The sequence below is a fragment of the Mangifera indica genome, unplaced genomic scaffold, assembly GCF_011075055.1.
Source record: "Mangifera indica cultivar Alphonso unplaced genomic scaffold, CATAS_Mindica_2.1 Un_0012, whole genome shotgun sequence".
Lineage (NCBI taxonomy): Eukaryota > Viridiplantae > Streptophyta > Magnoliopsida > Sapindales > Anacardiaceae > Mangifera > Mangifera indica.
This window is the reverse complement of record NW_025401104.1, coordinates 384,102-408,186: the sequence shown is the minus strand read 5'-3', so window position 1 is coordinate 408,186 and position 24,085 is coordinate 384,102. Positions and strand designations below refer to the sequence as shown.

Sequence of the window (24,085 nt, the reverse complement as noted above, 5' to 3'; positions counted from 1 at the left end):
TTGAGCTTAATCATAGTGATTGTATAAATTATCCTTGTCTTTTTTAATAGTTAATTGTATTGTATAAATAGATTCATTTTTGTATTATTAGATACACAATTGAAATATACAATTCTGATTTCATAATATTGTATTATAACCCATCTGAGTTCTTTTGTTTGTTCTAAGTTTTTTTTGGCTGTCTAAAATAATACATTTGCTTTCCTATTTCTATTGGCTTATTAAATCTCTCATTGTTTTGTCTGTTTCTGTTTGCCTACCAAACTTGTCTCTAAAACAACCCAAATACAATACTTTTTGTGATCATCATCCATCATATCTGTTTCTACAAAATCTTCTATAACATAGAGAAAATTGATGTTTCCAAGCCAATTACACTGCTTTGATTGGATCAAACTATAACCTATAGGAACATAGCACGAAAAGTCTTTTCATTAGGCTGAAACCTTCATGTGTTATTATTGGAGATATTATTAAATCTATGCAAGAGAAAGATGAATTTGACACTAAGTTTGCAGAACGACTTAAAGATTGGGATAGCAAAAATCACATGATTTTGTAACACCTTCCCTTTATTTATATTCAATTTGCTAATTTTGACATTGGTAAAGAGATTTGGGATTTTTTAGCTAATCGATTTAGAGTTACTAGACTTGCTCACTATTATCAATTGTGGAGTACTTTATATAATCTCAAACAAGAACCAGGACAATTAGTGAATGAATTTCTTGAGGATCATCTCCAACTTATAAAGGTTTTCATAGTTCTGCGTCCAAAATATGAAGCAGTTAAGGCTTTTCTGTTGCATCGATATAGCCTTTCAACTCAAGATATTATTACTTAGGAGATTATCTTTGAAGAGACATGCCTTTGCTTAGATAGATCTCTATAAATTGATGTTGTCCTTGCAACCACACATTCCAATTGTCCAACCAAAAAGTAAGAGCAAAATACTATAAGAACTATCATCAATTTGGTCTTTTTTTTTATTGTCCTACTGTTGAATACATATATTGTTATGAAATTAGACATATTCTTGAAAACTATCATATTCAGCCATCAAAACCAAAAGAAGGATCTTCTAAACCAAGGAATTCCTCTAAGTCTGGATTTTCTAGTATTGCTACTGCTACCTCTGAGGCATGTAATGTTATGACTATTAGTGACCTTGAGGCTCTTCTTAAATAGGTTATCTCTTCTAATTCTCCTTTCCCTGCTACCTTATCCATGACTTTAGGTAAACTTTTTTGGCTATTTGACTTAGCTTGCTACAATCATATGGCCTTTAACCTTTCTGTTCAGACAACTAAAACACCCATCTCTTCACTTCCACTTATACATACTACAAATGGAACAAAAATGCCCATCACCCATATCGGGCATACATCATCTCCTAATATTGATTTACTTGATTCATACTTTGTTCTCAATCTAGCTTTAAATCTTATCTCAGTTAGACAATTATGCGAATTAGACCTTATTATAACTTTCTCTTATTTTGGTTGTCAGGTACAAGATCTATAGATAAGCCAGACTTTTGGGATGGGTCATAAAGTGGGAAGATTATTTGAGCTCACTTTTCATTCTTTTCCTCAAAAACTTATGCCTACTACTGTAACAACTATTTATCCTCTACAACAGTGGCATTTTCGTTTAGGTCATACTTTAACTAGTAAACTTCATCTTTTAGTAACTCGTGGTTTGTTAGAATCTATAAAATTTGAGTCGTTTAATTGTTTAAACTGTCAACTTGCAAAACAACTAGCTTTTTGTCTTTTAATAATAATAATTCTATTTTAGATATTCCTTTTAGGCTTGTTCACTCTATCATTTAAGGTCCTTCCCCTATTTCATCTGTCAATGGTTATTGATATTTTCTTTTATTCATTAATGATTATTTATATTTTACTTGGACTTATATTCTAAAACAAAGGTCTGAAATATCACAAAACTATATTAACTTTGTTATTATGATTAAAACTCAATTATCTCATTCTATAAAAATTCTTTAAGTTGATAATGCCATAGAATTTTGAGATTCTTCTTTTTTTCAATTTCTTTCTTAGTAAGGTACTATCATTCAACATTCTTGTCCTTATACCTCATAATAAAATGGAAGGACTAAACATAAATGTCATCACATTCATGACTCTGTTCATGCCCTCTCTCTTTCTTTCTTATGTCTTGAAAAATTTTGGGGAAAAACAGCTTTAACTACAGTTTATACAATTAATTGTATTCCTACTCATGTCCATTATAATTTCTCTCTTTTGAGCGATTATTTGGTAAGCCTCCAAATTACTTTATTCTTAAACCTTTTAGGTGTGCATGTTTTGTTTTATTACAACCTTATGAACATAAAATATTATAGCCATAGGCTTGCTTATGTTTTTTTCTTGGCTATGACATAAAACAGAAAAGTTATCATTGTTAGGATCCTTTTTCTAATAGATTACATATCTCTTGATATGTTACCTTTTGGGAACATATAATGTTTTCCTCTTTGTTAAAATTTCATCAGGTTGACACTTCACTTTCCTTATTCTTTACTGATTCATTTATTGAACTATTTCCTAATTCTAATATAATTGCTTCTGAAGAATTCAATAATACTCCTACTACTATATCTATTCTTAATGAGACTATTCTAGCTATTGATACTATCCCTGGTTTGAGTTTTGTTATTCTGATTGGGTAAGAAAAACTCTAGTTTTCCTTAATGACTATCATTGTTCTTCTATTATTGCCACTTGAAAAGAGCCTCGCTCTTATCATGAAGTTAATATTAATTCTCTTTGGCAACAAGCTATGACAAAAGAACTTTAAGCTCTAGAAAAAACTCATACTCGGGATATGGTTGATCTCTCCCCTAGTAAAACATAGATTGGGTGTAAATAGGTCTATAAGATTAAAACTTATTCAGATGTGTCTGTCAAGCAGTATAAGGCATACCTAGTAGCCAAAGGATATGCTCAAGAATATGACATTGACTATGAAGAGGCTTTTGCTCCTGTGGCTTGATTAACCTCTATCCAAAGTAACTTAGCCATTGCTACTATTAAACAACAACGCTTTCTTTAGATGGATATGAAAAATGCAATTCTTAATGGTGGCCTAATGGAAGAGGTTTACATGCATCCTCTACTTGGTTATTCCCATCCTCTTCGAAAGGTTTGTCGACTTCTTCAAACTTTATATGGATTAAAACAAGCACCAAAGGCTTGGTTTGTAAAGTTCAATTCTACTATTGCCCAATTTGGTTTCATCTTTATTACTTATGATTCAACTTTGTTCATTTGTCATACTAATCATGGTATTGTTCTTCTTTTGCTATATGTTGATAACATGATCATCACTTTTAATAACATGATCATCACCGGAGATGATGTAACTTGTGTTTACGAAGTACAATAATATCTCAATCAACACTTTGAGATAAAAGACCTTGGTTCCTTCATATATTTCTTAGGACTTGAGGTATCTTCTAATTTTGATTGATATTATCTTTCTCAAGCTAAATATGCTTCAAATATTTCATCTTGAGTAGGTATCACTGATAGCAAAACTGCATTTACTTTTTTAAAGCTTAATGTCAAACTTGCTCTAATAGATGACACTTCTCTTAATGATCCTACATTGTATTGACAACTTGTTGATAGTTTAGTATATCTCACAATAACTCAACCTGATATTGCATATGCATTTCACTTAGTTAGCCAATTTATGGTTGCACTCCACTAATCTTCTTCTCCGAATTCTTTGTTATGTCAAAGGAATTCTTTTTCATGGTCTTCATTTTCTTGCTCATTCTTCTCCTGTGTTATCTAGAATTTAGAAGCTAACACACACACACACACACACACACACATATATATATATATATGTATATAAAAGGATGATTGTACTTATGATGTTTAACAAAAATTAAGACAAAGATTATATGTCTATAATGTCAGTTGTAAATGCTGAGAATAAAATGTTTAACTACATATCATTATGAGTTATATGGGATTTACTTGTTTATAAATCTATTTTTGTGATGGTAATCATATAAAAATTGAATGAACATATGGGAAATTTGCATTGATATTGATTAAGACTTGTGATATATGAATTTATAGTATTAGTTTATTAAGTAGATGAATAAGTATGTCGATATTTTTGTTATAGATCTAAAATAGGGTTGATTTTGTTTAGAAATTTGTAGGAATTGGATTGGAGTTACAAGTTTAAGTTAACTCGTCAATTTTCTAGATTCAACACATGATTATATGGTATGAGACACATGCTTGTGTGCATGAATTAAATATTTTAGATTGAGTTTTTTGGTGATCTGTTAGTTATTGGATGTCGTTGACCATTGAATAGTCAACTAAGTAATGAAGACATGAGATTAAGTTTGAAAATGCCTAAGTATAAAGAAAAAGGGACACACCCGTGTATGGTTGATTTTGTTTACATAGGAAGAGGCCATGATGAGATGAAAGTCATGTATGCTATAGACAGATAACACACCTGTGTAGAAGGGAAGATACATGCCCCTATATGAAGGGCAGAATAAAGAAAGAAAATGGAAACTAGGTTAGGGTTTACGAGTCATTTCGAGATATAGTAGAGAGATTACAAGTATGTAGTAATACCCAATAAACCCATTAGATGAGACTATAATGAGGCACAAGATGTGTTCTTATTTATTTATAATATTTGTATATAGACATAGATTATATAAATAACCAACTTGGAATAGGATCTTAAAAACCGAATACAAGGAAACACTTATTTTAATAGCAAAAATAGATCGATTGAGCAACTTGCCATCTCAAACATCACTTTGTTATGTGTTATTGTCATGTCGCAAGTTGTTTCCATGAATATTGATTTTAGTAAAGTACTTAATTCCATTTATCATGTGGTTGTGTGTTGTTGTCATCTTTTCTTCTACAAAAATTGTCAAAGTTATTGTTTTTGTTATTTTCCATCACAATAACCTATAAGTTGTATCATTTATCATGCAACATTATGAAGAAATGGGCTCACTTGTTTGTGGTGTATTTTGGAAAACATAAGCACACATGGTTGAAATGAAAAGTACTAGAGAATTACAAGCAACAGTATCATAAGATGGACAAGCAACAACTTACCTTCCATTGTATATTCTTTTTTCATTTTTCCTTTTGTTTCCTTAACTTACTTTTAAAAAAGTTTGCTCTAGATTGCTATTCATTTCAATCGAGCTTCACTTTTGTTTTATCTCTTTAATTTATGTGAATCAATGTACAATCTAATGTTTTAATTAAATATCTTATTTAAAAAAAAATACTTTAGAGAAAATTTTTCAATTTAGAGTAGGTTACTTTGATAGGAAATTGTGGGATATTAAATGTGTAGTGAAACAATGTAAATGGTGGGCACGGGCAACAAGAGACGAGGATGAAGATTTTTAGGTGTTATGGTTTATGAGGGATGCATACACTTGTCCACAGGATCAAATATGACCACATCATAGACAAGTTCGTGCTTGAGCATTGAGACTCATCTTTAAATCAATATTTGTAGTTGACCGCTTATATCGACCAAAGAAAATTATTTTTGACATGGCCAATAGGTATATGACTAACATATCATACACACAAGTATGGCATGCAAAGACATATGTAATAAAGCATTGTGAGGATTTCCAAGAGTATTTCTTGCTTTCACCTGAGTATTGTCATAGTTTGGAGTTATAAAACCTAAGAATCATAACACATTAATATTGACATGGAAAATAAGTTTTAGTTTTATTTCACGACATTAGGTTATTCAATAAAAGAGTTCCAACAGTTTTGTTGTTCAATGACTTGCATTGATGTTTCACTTTTTAAGGGGAAGTAACTTAGGATGCATTTCATTATGATTGTGAAAGATAATAATAATTAGATTTATCCATTAGTCTTTGGTATCTTTGGTATCAGGGGAAATGAGGGAATTGAGACATGGATGCCATCCTTGAAGTACATACATATGTGCATCAGTGATATCCCAAGCTTGGCCATAATCTTATATTGACATCATTTAATCATTGTGTCAATGGCAAACATAATGTTTAATGTCGTCTACAGTTTTTGTATCCACCATATGGTAACATGAGTACACAATAAAAAAAGGACCAAACACATTAAAAAATTATTTTAGAGGGTTGCTAAGACATATCGCCTCTTTGATTTCAATGCTACCTTGAGAAAAATATCCTTGGTAAATCCCAATGCGATAACCTATTTGGCCAATATTAGGTATGAAAGATAGGCACGAGCCTACTTTGGTAGGTTATGGTACAACATCATCATGACCAATATTGCTAAGTTCTTTAACACTTTGACATAAATTGCTTGTTCTTTGATTATCACCATATTTGTTAAGTTTATTAGGGGCATACTACAACATTTGTTTTAAAATAGATGAAACCTTGTAGATAAATCTCAATAAACATTCAATATGTATGTACCAATGATTTGATATGTCAAAGTATGACATCACTAAAGTTTTCTTTAAAAAAAAAAAAAAAATGAGAGAACTCACCCGTTAACACCATAGGTTGAGGACAAGATTGTTGAACATATGTGTAAATCTACCAACATAGTGGTCAAACCAACCAACTTCGACAAATACAAAGTCCATGATATGTGGCAACATGCATCCATTGTTGATCTTGTGCAATGGACATTTGAGTAGGCAAAATTTTAGCTTTCCTATATTCCATGTACACATGTTGCTACTATGACATGGTTTAATAACCAGCTTGATTGTTTCCGATGTGCAAACGTATACTACCCCAAAAAATATTTACGAGAAGTATATAAAGACTATTTTAATCCATTAGGGGATCAGTGAACTTTGGCATGACCAACTAATCTATCTGTAATTTTTCCTTCTGCGATGCAACGATGACTGTCAGGTTATTCAATTAGCTGTGCAAAAAGGCCATCGAAGGAAAAGAAGTTTAGTAACATATTTGCAAACGATACCATCAATCTGGACAGACTAGACTTAATTGTTAGAGTCCAACTCTAGTGCTTGTTGTTATCTTATCCTACAAATCTGGTAGTGACAGAGGATGACACCATTGCGACTAACACCACCTTTGAGTCCAATAGTGTTGCCTGTGAGGTGTTACTCTCCTAAAAGATAGAGATTAGTGAAGAAAGCTGTGAAAAAATCAAGTGGCATGTGGAGGTGCGTGCAACAGCAAATGGTGACACGTCTTTGGGGTTTTGCCAACAAGAGAGACAATTAGGTCAGTGTTTCAAATTTTTAATCCAACACAAAGAGAAGGGCAATCTAAGCTTAGCTAGAAACAGTTACCAAAAAGTACACAGTTAGGGTTTTTGATTAACTTAACGCTCTGATACCATGTGAAAAGATATATGAATTGAATTTTTTGCATATTGATAGTCTATAGAACATATTTATATATACTGTTACAATAAACTATAATTGGAAATGCGGTATCCTAATTTCCTATTCTACATATCCTAACCCTAATATAACTTGATTTTAATCCTAATATAGTTTTATACAACTCAACAAGAGGTAATGAATTGGAGCCTAGAAAAGATATTAAATTGATAAGCCAAAAGCCCAAATGACACATTATCAATTCAAAACGATGGTAGAAAAAGAATATAATGATACAGATTCATATTTTGTCACTTTAGAATGAAAGCTTGGAACCCCATCATGATGGAGCATTTGAAATACTCAAAAAATAATTTCTTTTCTAGATTATTATTTTTGGTTACAATTATTACATCTATATTGTTGAAATGACATGATCATGACAGAAAAAATTAGCAAATGATATAAACCCAATTAAGGGAATATAAGAAATTTTATCGCACAATAGTGTCCCATGTCATATTTTCCCTCACAGGTGGACTTGAATATTCTACCTATCTAATCCAGATGATATGGCTAGATAAAACATCTTTGCATACAAAATATTTAGGAAGATACCAGATTCAAACTTTAGTTCCAAATCACCTGAAAAGACATTAATCCCTGCTTCACGGACATGTTTAAGTGTTTTCAAGCGTTCTTCATAACTTCTTGTAGTGATAACATTTGGATATATGCTGTAAGGCCTTATGAGGTATCATGGTTATGGTTATATGCTGTAAGGCCTGCTTTCTTGAGTTCTAAAGCATGCTGCTTCTCCAGTATGCCTAATGTACAACACACCTCCACCCCCATTTCCCTGGTACATGGCAGATTCAGAAGACAGATTATCCATTTCATGAATATGATAAAAAGCCTAACACAGATTATTGAAATGTCAGAATTTCACAGCACCAAAACAATCAAACGGACACCTGTGCATTATAGTCTTTCTTTCTATTTGGGAAGAAAAAAAAATCATGATCAACAAAATTGACATAAAAAAAGTCAATTGAAAAGGCAGTAAATATAAATCAGCAGTGCCACTCCATTGACACATTTGGTAAACAGAAAGGATAAACAGCAGGAGAGCATATGTTATAAATTGACTAGAAGTGCTAGATAATATTTTTGAGTTCTTTTTTATTATTAACATAGTTAAATTTTCCTCAACACATGGCTTTACGTTATGATCAGAAGTCCTTTCTAAATAGTTCCAAGACGAGAAGAAAATAAACATAAACAAACAGATATGTCAATAAGAAGAAAATAGAACTCATACGGTATGAATATAACTCACTTGTTTGATAAATTTGCGGTAATGTGTCTCCACAGTATGGTATAATGAACTCACTTATGTTAAAGAAGGTGTTCAAGTACAACCAGATCTCAACTTCTTTTACCAAAGTAACTTTTTCTTAAATATTGACTTGTCACCTTATTTCTTTCGCATATTCAAGGATGTTGTTGAAATTGGTCTTCCTCCCTATTGTGTCTCTCCATGCAGCACCCATACAAAAACGTGTGCTGCCAGCCTCCTTTGCCTAATAAAAGAAGTAAAGATGTTGACACCATAGTTATAGCATTGAATAAAGATATTGACACCGTGGTTATAGCATTGTATTACACGTAATACAACATGAATCAACCAATAGTCCATAGATTGAAATAAAAACTAACTCGAGACTATAACCAGCCAATCAGAGTCATTTTTAAGAAAAACATTCATGTGATCAATTTGTCTGAGACTTATACAGATTGTTTATGTTGGAGCAGAACTGGAATGATTGCTCTTTCCCTCAACTCCGTTGATTAGTTAAAAAAAGTATTCTCTCTTAATATATACTGCAAGTAACTGTGATAGCAAATAATTACCACTGTGACGGAGAACATAATTACGTTCTGACACCTTAATTCAAGATCTCTTAGCAACACCGCTAGGACACAAAGATTCACTCGATACAAAATAGAACAACATCAATCAATTATACTTACTAGTGTGATAAAAAGTAGTAAAACAAACTTCTTACTTTCTGTGCTGCCTGCATCACAGTTTCCTTGGTCATTAGCTTTTGTGCTTTTACTCCAGTGTCGTATCTTGAGGATTGAGGACAATACGAACAATCGTCACTACACCTACCGGTCTTGACAGAGACGAGAGTGCACTGCTCCACCTCCCTGAAGTTATGAGCGTGCCTGTGAACTTGAGCCTAAAATAAGAAACAACCTCCAATTAACTCAAGAATTCAAAAATTAAACTGCTTTGGCGGCAATCCCTGAATCCATAAAATTTCGTGGTCCAAGGTTCAATATGCGGAGATGATAAATAACGGACTTCAAAAAAAAAAAAACTAAACTATCAAAACTTAAAGCTCTAAACAAGAGATTAAGAACTGAAACTAACTCCATGGAAGAGGAGATCGAGAACAGGAGAGTCGTAAATGGAATTGATCTCATCTTTGGACCAGTCGTGTCTAGGGCTTCTCTGATAGTTCTCTCAGCTTCAACTGCAGCCGCTGAATAACACAACGGGTAGAATGAAATGGGAAGCATTTGGACGGTCTTAAGCTTCGTTGAGAAGTTAAAATGAAGCGAATCTGCAGCATTTTTGTTGGTTTAGTTTGAGATTTTTGTCGATGAAAACTAGGAACATGCTAAGAAAGTTGAAGAGTAAAACTCAACTACTTTTGCCACCAACTTTAGAGATTAATAGCCGCCAAAACACTATTTCTCTACTATAAAACTATGTGTATCCACTTTGAGTACACAAATGTGTACACATTTATATGTGTCATCATGTGATTGAATGATTTTGAATTAAAAATAAAACAATAACCAATCATATGATGACACATATGAGTGTGTATATATTTGTGTACCCAAAATGGGTACACATAGTATTGCTCATTTCCCTAAACCCTTCCAAGATTTGCTAAATGACAAGCTCCCACTATTCTATTTTCAAGATTCCCAAATGTCATCTTTGAGAATAGGGCTAGATTCAAGTTAAGCCGAGCTCGAATTCGTGAAAGCTAAACTCAAACTTGGCTCGACTCATTTCGAACTCGAGCTTTTAACTTGCTCATTATTAAAATGACATCATTTTAATACATGTTGATCAAAACAACGCTTTTTTGTATCAAAATTTTTAATTCACAAATTTGACAAGCAGCTTGAGCTCCAACTCGCTTGAGCTTGTATAGGGTTAGCTTGTTTCCGGCTTATTCAAGCTGAGCTCGAGCTTGAACTCGAATAGGCTCGATTTGAATTCAACCCTATTTGTGAATGAAAATGCTAATGGCTATTTTTTTTTTCCTTTTTATGTTTGAGTACAATTATAATTTTTAAAAATATTAAAGTTGTTATATCAAATTTTAAGAATTTTAAAAATTCAAAAAATTCAAAAGTATTTTCAAAATTTTCAAAATTTTAATATTTTTTCAATAATTTTAAAAATAATAATTATATTTTTAAAAAATTGAACAAAAATAATATTTTAAAATGAGTTAGAGTTTTGATAATTTTAGTGGTCTAAAGTTTTGTAATTTTAATTAAAAAATAAAATGGTCATTTTTAGTAAAATAAATGATGGGTGAAATTTTCACTATTTAAAACTTAAAATGTGAAAATTATCTTGGGTAGGAAATAGTCATTTGGCCTTAGTAAATTTTCCCCCTTGAGTTTGAAGAAATTTATAGGTCTAGTCATCTGGTAAGATCAGGAAAAAGGTTATTTTAATCCCAAAGATCAAACAAGGTGGTTAAATTTTATTAAATGATACAAGGTAATTTTGTTAATCTATACAAATAATTTAATAATGTATACATAATTATTTGTATCTTACAATATACGGTATATATTGTTTGATAGATACAAAACATGTAAAAAAAATTATGCATATTCTAATGTGTATTGGAAATTGGCACAATACAACGAATGTATTATACAACAAAATATATATCGCCAAAATAGGTTGATACACTTTTTTAGAAAACTACTAACATAATGAGGGTATACAGGAGAAATTATAAAATTTTAGAGGTGTTTTTGATATTTTCTAAGATGATGATATATAAATTAATTGTTTTACTATTTTATTATCATTATTTAAAAAAATATTTTACAATATGATATGATATACGATACATAATATAACAATTAGATTTTCGATATATGATATGATATATAATTCAATTATTAAGACTGGGAATGAAGTTTGTTGATTTTTTTTTGTTTATAAAATTTTAATGCATTTTATGTTACATTTCATTAAAGGTTTTTTAATTAAATTATGAGAATTATGGTTAGAAATTTTATAATGATATGGGTTTGGATAGGGTTATAAACGAGATGAGTTGTATGCGACTTAGATAAATTATTATCGAGTTAAGTTTGAGCTTGAACTTGTTATTCTGTAGCTTAATGAGTTTGCAAGCTTGTGACTTGGCTAAAATAAAATATCAATTCACCCTTAGAAGTTGAAAATATTGTCTTTACGCCACTAAAATCTTACACTATGACTTTAAATGTTATTGATAAATATATTAGTTATAAAGTTTGAGAGTAATTTGTCCTGTTGAGTATGAGTTGGTTGTTTTTATCTCAAGTTGGAGCTTGGGCCAAGAACTTTCAAGCTCTAGCTGGGTCTAAATGTGATTGAGTAAAGCTTGAGCTAATCAATACTTTGTTTGATTGTGACTCTACGTTCAAGTACTTTGTTTGAGTAACCTTGTATTTAATATTTAAACTTATTTTAACTTTATTCCAATTTAGACATGAAACAAATTAACAAATGCTACTTAAGCACAACATTAATATAAGTTAACATTATATTTTTGGGGTCTTATGAGGCTTTACGCTTAAACAATCTTTGTTCAAACCTAGCTCGAGAACTTAATAATAATTTTTTTTGTCCAGGCAAGTCCAAGACCCAAACTCTATTATCTCCAAAAAGGATTTTCTTTTGGGTTGAACAATTAGGCCTCAAGCTTGCTTGACCCAATTAACATGCCTAATCATATCAAAAGATAATGATCATAATAATTATTCATCAAAAGATAATGATCAAGCATAGTATATATCAAAAAATTAGGATCAAAATAGTGCCATATCAATAGATATAGGTAACAATATATCCAAAATATACAAATTCCTTATAAGAATATGATCACATAATGCAAAATATGTGCCCACAATATTGTGGAAAATCAAACTAATAAATATTATGAAAACAAAAGGAGCAATATTATGTGTACATATTTTTTGTATATAATTTGAATACATAGATAATGTGTTATTATGTGATTGAGTATTATTTTATCTTTAATTTATAATCATCCAATCACATGATGACACATTATCTGTGTATCTAAATTGTGTATCAAAAGTATGTACGCATAGTTTTATTGTAACAAAACTTCATGGTCTGTTAAACCCATTTAAAAATTATAAATAGTTTAAGAGGTCTTGTTTGATATTTGAATTAGTAAAATAGTTCCCATTAGATAGACATAGGCATGAAACTAAAATGCTTAAACCAGAACTATTTTCAAACATAAAAATTCATGGCATGGTCAAATTTGGGGTTTAAGTTGCCAAGGAAGCCGCTACGATGCTTATTGTTGTTATATACAAGTGTATATTTCTATTAGGCTATTGGATGAAAAATTTGAGTCAATAGTCAAAGAAGTTATACTTAACAAGTCCATTTATTATTATAATGTTATAGATGGAGCCCTTAAGAGGGATTTGACACCTAAGAAATTTTTTCCATGAAGTTTGATGAGGCATCAACAGTAAAGAATACAATCAAGGTGGAATAATAAAAGAGCTTCAAAAAATGTTGAATGATCTAAAAAGTTTCCAATATCCAAAAATCTTCCTATATTGGCACTTTCTTGCATCTTTCCTAAAATCTCATCTTTGTACCTGAGGCTTGAGTATATTCTCTAATTAAAATATCTTTGAATTGGCTATTAACTGTAAAAAGACAATCCTTCTCTCATCTTTCTTTGAAAGGTTTTGTATGATTAAATTAAATTTAAATATCTTTGAATTAAAGTAAAAAATATATATAGAATGATAGTTTTTTAAAATATCTTTGTCTCATCTTTCTTTGAAAGATTTTGTATAGTCGAATTAAATTTGGATCCCCCACTCTTCAAATGAATACAATATTGTCCCTACTGTTTAATTTAACCATTAAAACTTAACCATAGAAAAGGCAGTCTTGCTAATAAACCTCATATACTTTATAGAGGAAAAAAAAAAACCATAATCTAACAATATTGATTCTTCTAAATCAATTCTTATGATTAGAGGAACTTGTGAAACTATAGATATTACATGAATTAGCTATAAACTAAAGAAGACGACCGATATTAATTAAGAATAATATCAAGGCATTATGCAAAGAGCATTTATATAAATTATGTATAATATTTGTATGTCAACAGAAATAACATACATGATAAACCAACTTGGAGTATAATCTTAAAAACCAAATACATTAAGGAAACACTTATTTTAATAGCAAAAGCTTATCCATTGAGTAACTCGCCACCTCATGCATCACTTTGTTATGGGACATTGATAGGATTATTAGTAGGATTATTAGAAACGTCACCGTGTTTGTCAGGTAGCGAGGGACTTCCAAAAACACTGATTTTAGTAAAATGATTAATTCCATCAATCATGTGGCCATGTGCTGCTGCCGTCTTCTCTTCTACGAAAATTAATTCTTTGTTATTTTAAATCATAATAATCATAACCTATCAGTTGATCATATATCTTGCATAATTATGAACATACTCATGAATTTATTTTATACAAAGAGACATTAATTGACGGAAATTAATATAAAGAAATGAACTTACTCACTCACAATGTACAAATCCATTGTTTTAAATTAAATAAACTAATTAAAGAAAATATATGAGTTTGAAGAGAAATATATATAGAAGATTGACTCACTGGTTTTTGCTGCTTCTGCATGGGGAAGAATAGTTGAAGAGCAGAGGAGAATTAAAAGCAAGGTTACCAGAAAGTATACAAATGGGAACTTGACAGCCATTTTTATTGATTATGCTTGAGAATATGGTATATTGATTATATTTATAGCAAATTGTAAATGTTTAGATGCCAATTTTCATGTAAAACGTTTTTTCTGTCCATGTAATTTTGGCAAATGACTTTGAAAGTGCTGTGGGGTGCAATAACTTTGAAAATTTTTTCCAATTTCAAAGTTTAAACTGACACATGAATTGTTGAGTATCTGCCACAACTTTAATTTTTTTAATTCTGACTAAACAAAACGATGCCGTTTTGTAGATTACCAAATGATGGTGTTTGGTGCAACTACTAAGCCACCATTTTATATTGTGATTTGATTATTCCTTTTTGAAAAGTTTATATGACTTATCTCGACATTTCTTGCCCTAATCTCAAAATTTTACGTAAGTACAATTTGATTATTCCTCTCAGCTTCCTTGAATCTCCTTCGATTGCTTCCCAATTTTTCATCACGGATATGTTCATTGCTTTTTATTAGCTTTTCATTTGGGTATTGTTAAATTTGGGTTTGCTTTGATTGATTCTCCATTAATCAAACGTCTTTTATGGAATATTTTTTCTTCTATTTGAGGTGTCCTACTTTCTTACCAGTTTTACGGTTTATTTTCTTAATCTACCATTATAATATAATCAGCGTAAAGTAAGACAAAGTGAAAAATATTAAGATTTAGGGATCTTAGATCGTTTGTAGTGTAGTGACCAGTGCGAGGATCTTCATTTACAAGAGGTACATTTAATTATAATATAATCAGTGTAAATTTTTCTTTACGAAAAATTTTCATATTTGCATTGACTTGTAATAAAGATATCTTAATACTACAAAGAGACCACAACACAAATCAGTATGTTTAAAATTCAATGATATTGGTAGAAGTTAACGCCACAAAATAAGTAAATATGAAAACAATCAGTGGAAAGGAAGGCACTAAATTAACTTGTCAATAGGGTAAAGAACAGTTCTCTGTTTGCATATTGTTCACGCTATTGAACATAAAGACTTCAGATAAATGAATTCCTAGATGTTTACATGTATCCTGGAAATTTCCCATGGAAAATGAAATACTAATTTTGTTCTCAACAAATTGGCCTATGATTAATTACTTTAACTTGATTTGAAGTGTTGTGATGAGCCAAGGCGGTCCAAGAGAGTGCCCATTAAAAATCCCAAATTCCTTGATTAATGCATGGAACGTGGAACGCAACCGCATAGAACGTGTACGTGTAACGCAAGCGCATGGAACGTGTACAGTGGACGTGCAAGAAGTGGTCTGGAAGCAAGACGTGGTCTGGAAACATGTACGCACTCAGAATGACGTGCTCTGGAAACGTGTACGCACTCAGAGATATTATCTGAGAATTAGGAAAAAAGTAGTTTCTTTTTTTTTATTTAAACTCTTTTCCAGTTGATGCTTGAGGAGAATATTGTTTACAACAACAAAAACAAATCTATTTAGCTTTGACTGGGACCTATCATGTTGTCATTAGAATTACCTGGGTTTGCTTTTTTTTTTCGCCATGCATCCATGGGCAAGTGGATATAAACAACTTGCCAATGAGTGATCATTAGTTGCACTTGATTACTTTATTAAGTCAAGATAAATATGTGGAGATGCATAATAATTTCTGGAGACTATACATCAAATACTATGGTTACTTCTAGACAATCTTCGAAGTCTTATGGCTACTTTTATGCATCAAATAAGATTGAACACATGAATTGTGTGTGTATTATGCGAAGGTAGCAAATGGTACTTGTGATATACAAACTGAAACAAGAGAATATAAATAAAAAGCAGAAAATTCTCGCACTTAGTAAGACCAATATCAGAGGAAAGGATGGGGGCAATAGTGGCCTATGTACTTAATGCTACAATAAATTTTGCTTTTTGTGATAGTAACTTTTGTCACAGTAAATCTAATTCTCATCACAATACGTACGTATATAGTGAGAAAATGTTTTGTCACCACCATTGTCTGAATAAATTTGTCTTTCTAAATTTATTATGATGACTTTTATTTTTGTCACAATATTTTAAATATATCATGACAAAACAATTGTTACAATGACTATAAATTATTATTGTTATAATAAGTATATTGTGACCAAATATGTCATCACCACCATCGTCAAAACAATTCCATCCTCTCAAGTACATTGTGAGAACTTTTATTTTCGTCACAATATTTTAAATATTTCGTGACAAAAAATTTGTCATAATTACTATAAATTATTATTGTCATAATATGTATATAATGACAAATTTATTTTGTCATCACCATTGTCAAAATAAGCCCATCCTTTTAAGTTTGTTGTGCCGATTTTTATGTTTATCACAATAATATAACTATATTGTGATAATTTTTCTTGTCACGGTTACTATAAATATATTATCAAAATTTGTGACAAAAAAATTATGACAATTCATTACAACAAATTTAATAAAAGGTGATGAAAATTTTATCTCCACAAGTAAAAAATTCATCCTAAAATATCATTTAAGACAAAAGATTAACTCGTCAAAAAATGTGCATTAGCAATTGGTAATATCTACGGAAAAAAGAAATCTCTCTAATAATTAGGTATTATGGACAAAATGATGTTTTATCATAAAAAGATACACATTTTGGTGTGAAATTTTTTGTTCATAAATGAGACAGATTTCACCCCAAATAACTCTATTTCGTTCAAAAAAACACATTTAGAGATAAAAATTTTCGCTCTGAAAAGAACACATTTTAGGATAAAATTCTTTGTCTTTGATATTGTGTTAAATACTAGACAAAATTTTTTATTCTCAATTATATGGAGAATTAGTGACAATTTTTTCATCCTCAATTGTACAATAAATTTAAGACAAATTTTTTCGTCATTTATTATGCAACAAATTAAAGACAATAATTTTTTCCTTAATTGCATAATAAATTGGGAACAAAATTTTTCATCCTTAATTGTATGTTAAATTGAGGACAATTTTTTATTTTTTGTCATTGACTGTATAATGAAATTAGAGACAAATTTTGTTGTCCTCGATTATTTGATGAATTAAAGACAATTTTTTATGTCATTGATTATATTGTGAATTGGAGACAAAAATTTTCATCCTCAATTATGTGGCGAATTAGAAACAAAAATTTCTGTTTTTAATCATTTGGTGAATTTGATACGGGAATTTCAATCATAAATTAAAATTAATAATTATATTAATCCTCAAAATTCAACCATTCATGTAAAACATCATTTCAACCCCAAACCTGTTATTACTGAAATCATATTAAAAAAATATTAATCATATTAAACTATTATTACTAAAATTAACTAATAACTAAGCATCAAATTGTTAGTACTACTACAAATCATATGAAAAGCTTCAACAGCAAGTACACAGGGCAGCATGGCTACCAGAGAGTTGAACAACCCTAAACCTGTCTTCCTTGCATGAGTGCACAGTCAAAGAAGAAACTGCCCCGGCATGCCAAGCACATAGCTGCATAAATTGGCCCAAGTCATTGAATTTGTTGATTTGTCATCATAATTCACATAAAAAAGACTTAAAACATACCTAATCTTTAATGTTGGCTGATCTATAGCACAAAAGTTGCCTTGATGAAAAGTTTATTCCAAGAGTTTTGAATGATTGTACAAATAGTATCCTAAGAATCAAACATAACAATATGAAGAAAAAAAAGAATCATTAATATCTTTTCTAGAATGCAAACAGAAGCAATATAAGGACAACACATAATCAAAGATTAATGCAGACACTTCTCAGCCTAATTGAACAGACAACCCTCTGATACCATTAAACAATGCCTATCATCCCTCTGCATCATACAACAAATACTGACTACCTAATATGACAAAACACTTGAATACATTATTTTACAATTTTAATTTACTAATCAAAGATATTATTTTGTGGAACTCAAAAGCAACATATAGTCAAGACTATTTTTTTTCCTATTTTTTCCCAAGCATCAAAACAGAATAAACTTGTATTACTCATATTAAAAAAAAAAAAAAGGAGTTCAAGAGGGGATAGAAGGGAACAAACAGTCTTGTATTCTACCTCCCCATAGAGTATTTTTCAAAGAAATGTCATATCTTGACACAACCCATTTTGTACTTTGAGGCCATTGAAACATTACATCATAAGTTTAAAGTAATGGCACAGGACAAAGAGAAGATAATGTTTACTACTAATAGTTTCTAAAAATGTGAAAGAAGAATCATGAAAACCTTATGGCTTGTAAGAATATATGATTAAGATCACACTATTTTGACTCATGCAGCATTAAAACAAGCTGCTTCCATGGAAAATACATGTCCATTGACAATGACTAGAACCCCTAACTCTTCTGTAAGAAAGCAAGATTCTTTCAACTAAACTATCCAAACCAAATTCCATTTCCAATAGGTTGAATCACTATTTTCCACCTCACAATCTCTTTTATCTTCCCCAAATCCACCATAGAAAACAACACATATGAGCAATTCCACCTATTTGCCACATTAACTTGGATTCAAAAGAAAGAATGAAAGCATAGAGACCAAAAAGATGACTGTAGTAACAATGACATAGATCATACGAACTTGCTTATAAAAAAATAACAGGTAGTGTTGCACAAGATTTTAAACAATCAAATTAAATAAATTGTCAACTGTCAGCATATACACATGAATATATTAAATTGCACCTATAAGTTTAATCGACAACAATTTCTTATACTTGGAAGTTGTCCACTAGCTCAGATGACATAATAGTCATGCTGTAAATTCAAAAAAAATGAGTCATATATAGCAGCCATGCTTTGTAATCAGCTTTAGCATAAAAGTATAACAGACACATGATATACATAAGACATTTTAAGTATGTTAATTAGGTTTGACTAAAATTTTAAAAAATTAATTAATACCATAAACTCAATTAAACCTCGCCTAAAACTATGAACACATCAATTTGCGTTAACAATACAAAGCAAAGGTCATATGCAACATAAATGATTGTCCAAGAATGAACACAAAACACGAAATCTAACCATATGAAAGGTCTGATAAAGGACAATAAAATAAAAGTTAAGAAGCCAATAAACTAGTTAGGTCAAGCTTAACTAAGTTGACGTACGATTTTTAGCACTCACTCCATAGATATCAAAATTGAGATGAATCATATATCAAAATGAAAATTTTTCTCTAGCACAATTAAATATGGAAAACAAATTCTACAAATAAATCACAAATAAATAACTGTGATCAAGAAAAGGAAACTAAAAAAACAAAAAAACACTTCGAAATTCATAAGCTACCACAAATTATCACATAATATATAGAATAAGAAATATGATTACCAGTGACGGCATATTTTTGTGGTTTCATCAGCCGCATTTGCCATTGCCATCAAAGAATCGATGCTACATCGTTTCTCAATCAAAAAGAAAAACTGATAAACAAACGAAATAACAGAGGAAATTCACGCGATATTAGAATTAATAACTGAAGTAGTGATAATTTAGAAGAGGATTTACCTTCAAAGAGGAAGAAATGTGATTGATTTTGGAGCTTTGTTTCTGTAGATGCTATTTTTTGGATTTCAGAGAAAATTAGCGAACAAAAAATAATATAATAAAAAATGGGAACGAAGAGGACAAAAATGCTAGAATTTTTACTTACTTTAGTTCAGTTATTTTAGGTGAAATAAGGTTGGCATCAAACTACTAATTTGAATTATAAATTTATATTTAACTTAATTATAAACTTATTAAATCGAATCAAGATTTAAATTTGAATTATCAAACAAAAATTAAACTGAAATAAACATCTTTTAATTTGAGTTTGATTTGATTTAAAATAATCATTTTACGATAAAATTAAAATTATGATTTTGAAACGATATTGAAAATGTCGTTAAAAATAACTCTTAACTTATTGGAGATGAAATTAAAATAATCATTTTAGGAAAAAATTAAAATTATCTCTAAATATTTTGTTCTTAAATTTAATATTTGTTCGATTTTTTTTATTGTCATATTAAGAATAATTTGTGACAAACTGAATAGTCATAAAAATAAATATTTCATATTTTGTTTTTTATATGCAAAATATGATCATTACTATTGATTATGTCCTAATTATGGTGTCCATATAATCCATAATCATAAAAAAAAAGGAAAAAAAATACTATAATTTCATATTATCCTAATCTCTCTTTATAATAAAAAAAGTTCGTTACAAATATCATAAAAATCCATGTATCAATCATAACTAATACCAAGCGTCTTTTGTTTACCTTGCATCTTCAAGTATCTACAAATTATGATAAAAGGACGATTGAATTAGAATATGTATAACATATATATATATATATATATATATATATATATATATATATATATATATATATATATTCAAACACCACAACACCTTAAAGATTTCAAGAATTAGCACAAGACTAAGTGATTCAACAAGAGAACGTGATAACTAGAGCAATTGGAGAAAACAAACGAACAAAAAATACTGAATATTCCTCACAAATTTTCACTACCTTAATTTAGGTTTTACACCGAAATTTGTACAAAAATAATGCCAGACTGGCTATAATTGATCAACACTTTAAAGCAGTAACTACCTTAATAAATCAATTCTAAACTCCAGAGCACCGTTTGATCTTACATCAGATTAACAATCTTGAACTAGGAGTAGAAGAAGCAGAAGCGAAGTCAGAGAGAAAGGACAAGACATTTTCAAACAATAGTTTGACTGAAGCATCTTGAAGAAGCATCTTGAACTGAACTCAAAACACATTGCATTGGGTAAACATAATCTGGGCCTCAGCTCTGAACTGGAACTACTATGTCACCTCTAACTGGGCTTCCAAAACAACATCCCAGAATGGGCTTCAAAATAAACTCAATATATTCTAGTTTAACATCCTCCCTCAAGTCACTGCAGCTGAAAGCGGTACAAGACTTGCAAACTGAGTCTAGCAATCTTACACCTTACACAACAACAAAAAAAAAAAACAAAAAACCAAACCTTCAGTTTAACATCCTCCTTCAAGTCACTTCAGTTGAAAGTAGCAAAAGACTTGCAAACTGAATTTAACGCACACAGAGTTTGAAATTAGGAAGATAACTCCACATTTGAGGCTTCCCTAGAATCCAACTTAAACAGACAACAACTGAACACCGTCAACATCTCTGCAACAGGCTAAACTGCTTAAAGAACATGGTATAATATCCTCCCTCAAAACAAAATAACCAATGCATTTCCTCTATGAAAACAAATTTCTTCCTTGAAGAATCAACAAATTAGTTTCTACTAATATAACCATCCTCATCAGACTTGGATATAACACACATCAATGTCTATGAATTATTTTCTGTACTCTCTTTACATTCCTTAGAGAAATCTACCCACTCTAGTATGTGTGACTTTCCTCTAAGAAACTCACACCTTGGAATAGGTAAAGGCTTTGGAAGGATATCAAATTCTCGATGCTTTGTAGGTACATATTGTACTTTCGAACATTTGGCTGCAACTTGCTCCCTAAAGTGTACATTTATCTCTATGTGCTTGGTACTACTATGGAATATAACATTGGAGGCAAGAGGTCCTGCACTCATATTATCACACCAAATTATGTGCACAAAGAAATAAGTTACTTTGATTTTTGCCAGCAAGCTTTTTATCAATGCAATCTTTGTTTAAGTCTGACTAACGACCCTATATTCTACCTCAGTAGAAGATAGTGCTACAACCTTCTGCTTTCTAGATGCACACTACATTAAGTGCCTCCACAAAATACACTGTAGCCACTAGTGGATCTTTTATCCTCTGGTCCCCTTGCCCAGTTAGCATCAGTAAATGCTTCCATAGTGAAGACTACTGCAGGTTAAATTAGCAACCCAAGAAATCCGGTACCTTTAACATATCTCAACACCTTCTTACATGTCTGCCATTGAAGCACAGTTGGTTTTTTTAGAAATTGACTCTACTTGTTAACTACATAAGCCAAGTCAGGCCTGGTAAGGATGAGATACTGCAGAGCCCCTATTGTGCTTCTATATTGAGTGGGATTGCCATATAGCTCACCATCTCCTACAAATAACTTCACTCTAGCAGACACTAGGCTTTGAGCAACTTTAACATCTTGCATATTGGTCTTTATCAGAAGTTCTTTGCATATCTTGTCTGGCATAAATTCATATCCCTGTTGTTTCTGTGAACTTCAATACCTAAGAAAAAAATGAGAACACCCAAGTTTTTTAAAGAAAATTAACATCAATTAAACTGTGTATATAAGCAGTATTGGGACCAGTTAGCAAGATGTCATCTACATATATCAAAATAAACACTTTAATGGTAGTATCCCCCATAATGAAGAGACTTGAGTCTGAAATAGTATTGACAAAACCTCTCTGCAGTAGTGCATGCTTTAGCTTATCATACCATGCTTTAGGAGCTTGTTTAAGGCCATAGAAAGCCTTTTTTAGCCTACATATGTAATGTGGCCTCTTTGGATCAACAAACCCTTGAGGCTAACTCATGTAGACTTCTTCCTGTAACTCACCATTCAAGAAGGCATTATTAATGTCTATCTGTTGTACAGGCCAATTATAGGAGACTGCTAGTGTTAATATAACTCTAATAGTCACCCTTTTTACCACAGGACTGAAAGTATCTAAATAGTCTATTCCTAGGGTCTGATAGAAACCTTTTGCCACCAACCTAGCTTTCAATTTCTGTACAAAACCATCATCATTTAATTTCACCTTATGCTCCCATTTTTGACCCACTAGGTGTTCATCAACCATGGGAGGGACAAGTTCCCAAGTTTTATTTTTTTATTAGTGCATCATACTCACCATTGCTTTGTGCCAATTTGGATTATTCAAAGCTTCAGCAACACTAGCTGGCTCATTTACAACAAACTCAGACATGTACGAAAAAATTCTTGGTGGAGGAAGATGCCCTGTCTTTGCTCTGGTTAACATAGGGTGAACTGGTTTGTCTAATGTTGTCTCAATGGCTGCATTTGGACCATGTAGAAGTGCAACCTCTAACGGAACAGTGTTGAAGGTGTCTAAGGACTTTACAGTTTGTGTTGACAGATTATCAGGATTAGTTTTGTCGTCATAAGTTGGAATGAACTTGATGTATTGATGGTTAGCATTTCAAGTGGCAGTATTTTTTATTAATAGATTACCTACTGGAGTGTTGTCTAACATGTCACCATATTAGGTTATTTTTGGAACCATTCCTGATTATTCAGGGCTTAAAGCTTCTGGAATCAGTATGCTTAAATCAAGCCAATTTCTGCAACAAGGTTTTGTGAGCTGAGAGAGAAATTGAATGTATTACAGTTAAGAAGGAAGAGTGTGGAAGAAGAGGAAGCTGTAACAGAAGAACGTGATGCTTGAAGTACTGAAATTACGCTTCAGGCAGGAGTATTCAAGTTCGTAGTTAAATTGTGACAATGTAGCTATAGGATTGTTGCTAGAGCTGACTCAGAAAAGTTCTATTGTGCTGCTTAAAGGGAGTTCAAGTTTACAGCTTGTAAATATGTATATATTGGAGTAAGTATGCTTAAATCAAGATAGAATT

General features: G+C 31.0%; 1 long non-coding RNA gene and 1 pseudogene across 1 annotated transcript; both read right to left on the bottom strand.

The window, feature by feature from the left end:
- LOC123205679 overlaps nt 1-9,966 on the bottom strand; it is a 30,016-nt pseudogene extending 20,050 nt beyond the window's left edge.
- Nucleotides 9,967-17,735: 7,769 nt separating this feature from the next.
- On the bottom strand, nt 17,736-20,043 carry LOC123205666. The gene is made up of 3 exons (XR_006499880.1): nt 19,831-20,043; nt 18,045-18,135; nt 17,736-17,969 (listed from the first exon to the last, which is right to left on the bottom strand). It is a non-coding gene; the product is annotated as an uncharacterized LOC123205666 (long non-coding RNA).
- Between the last annotated feature and the right edge of the window lie 4,042 nt (nt 20,044-24,085).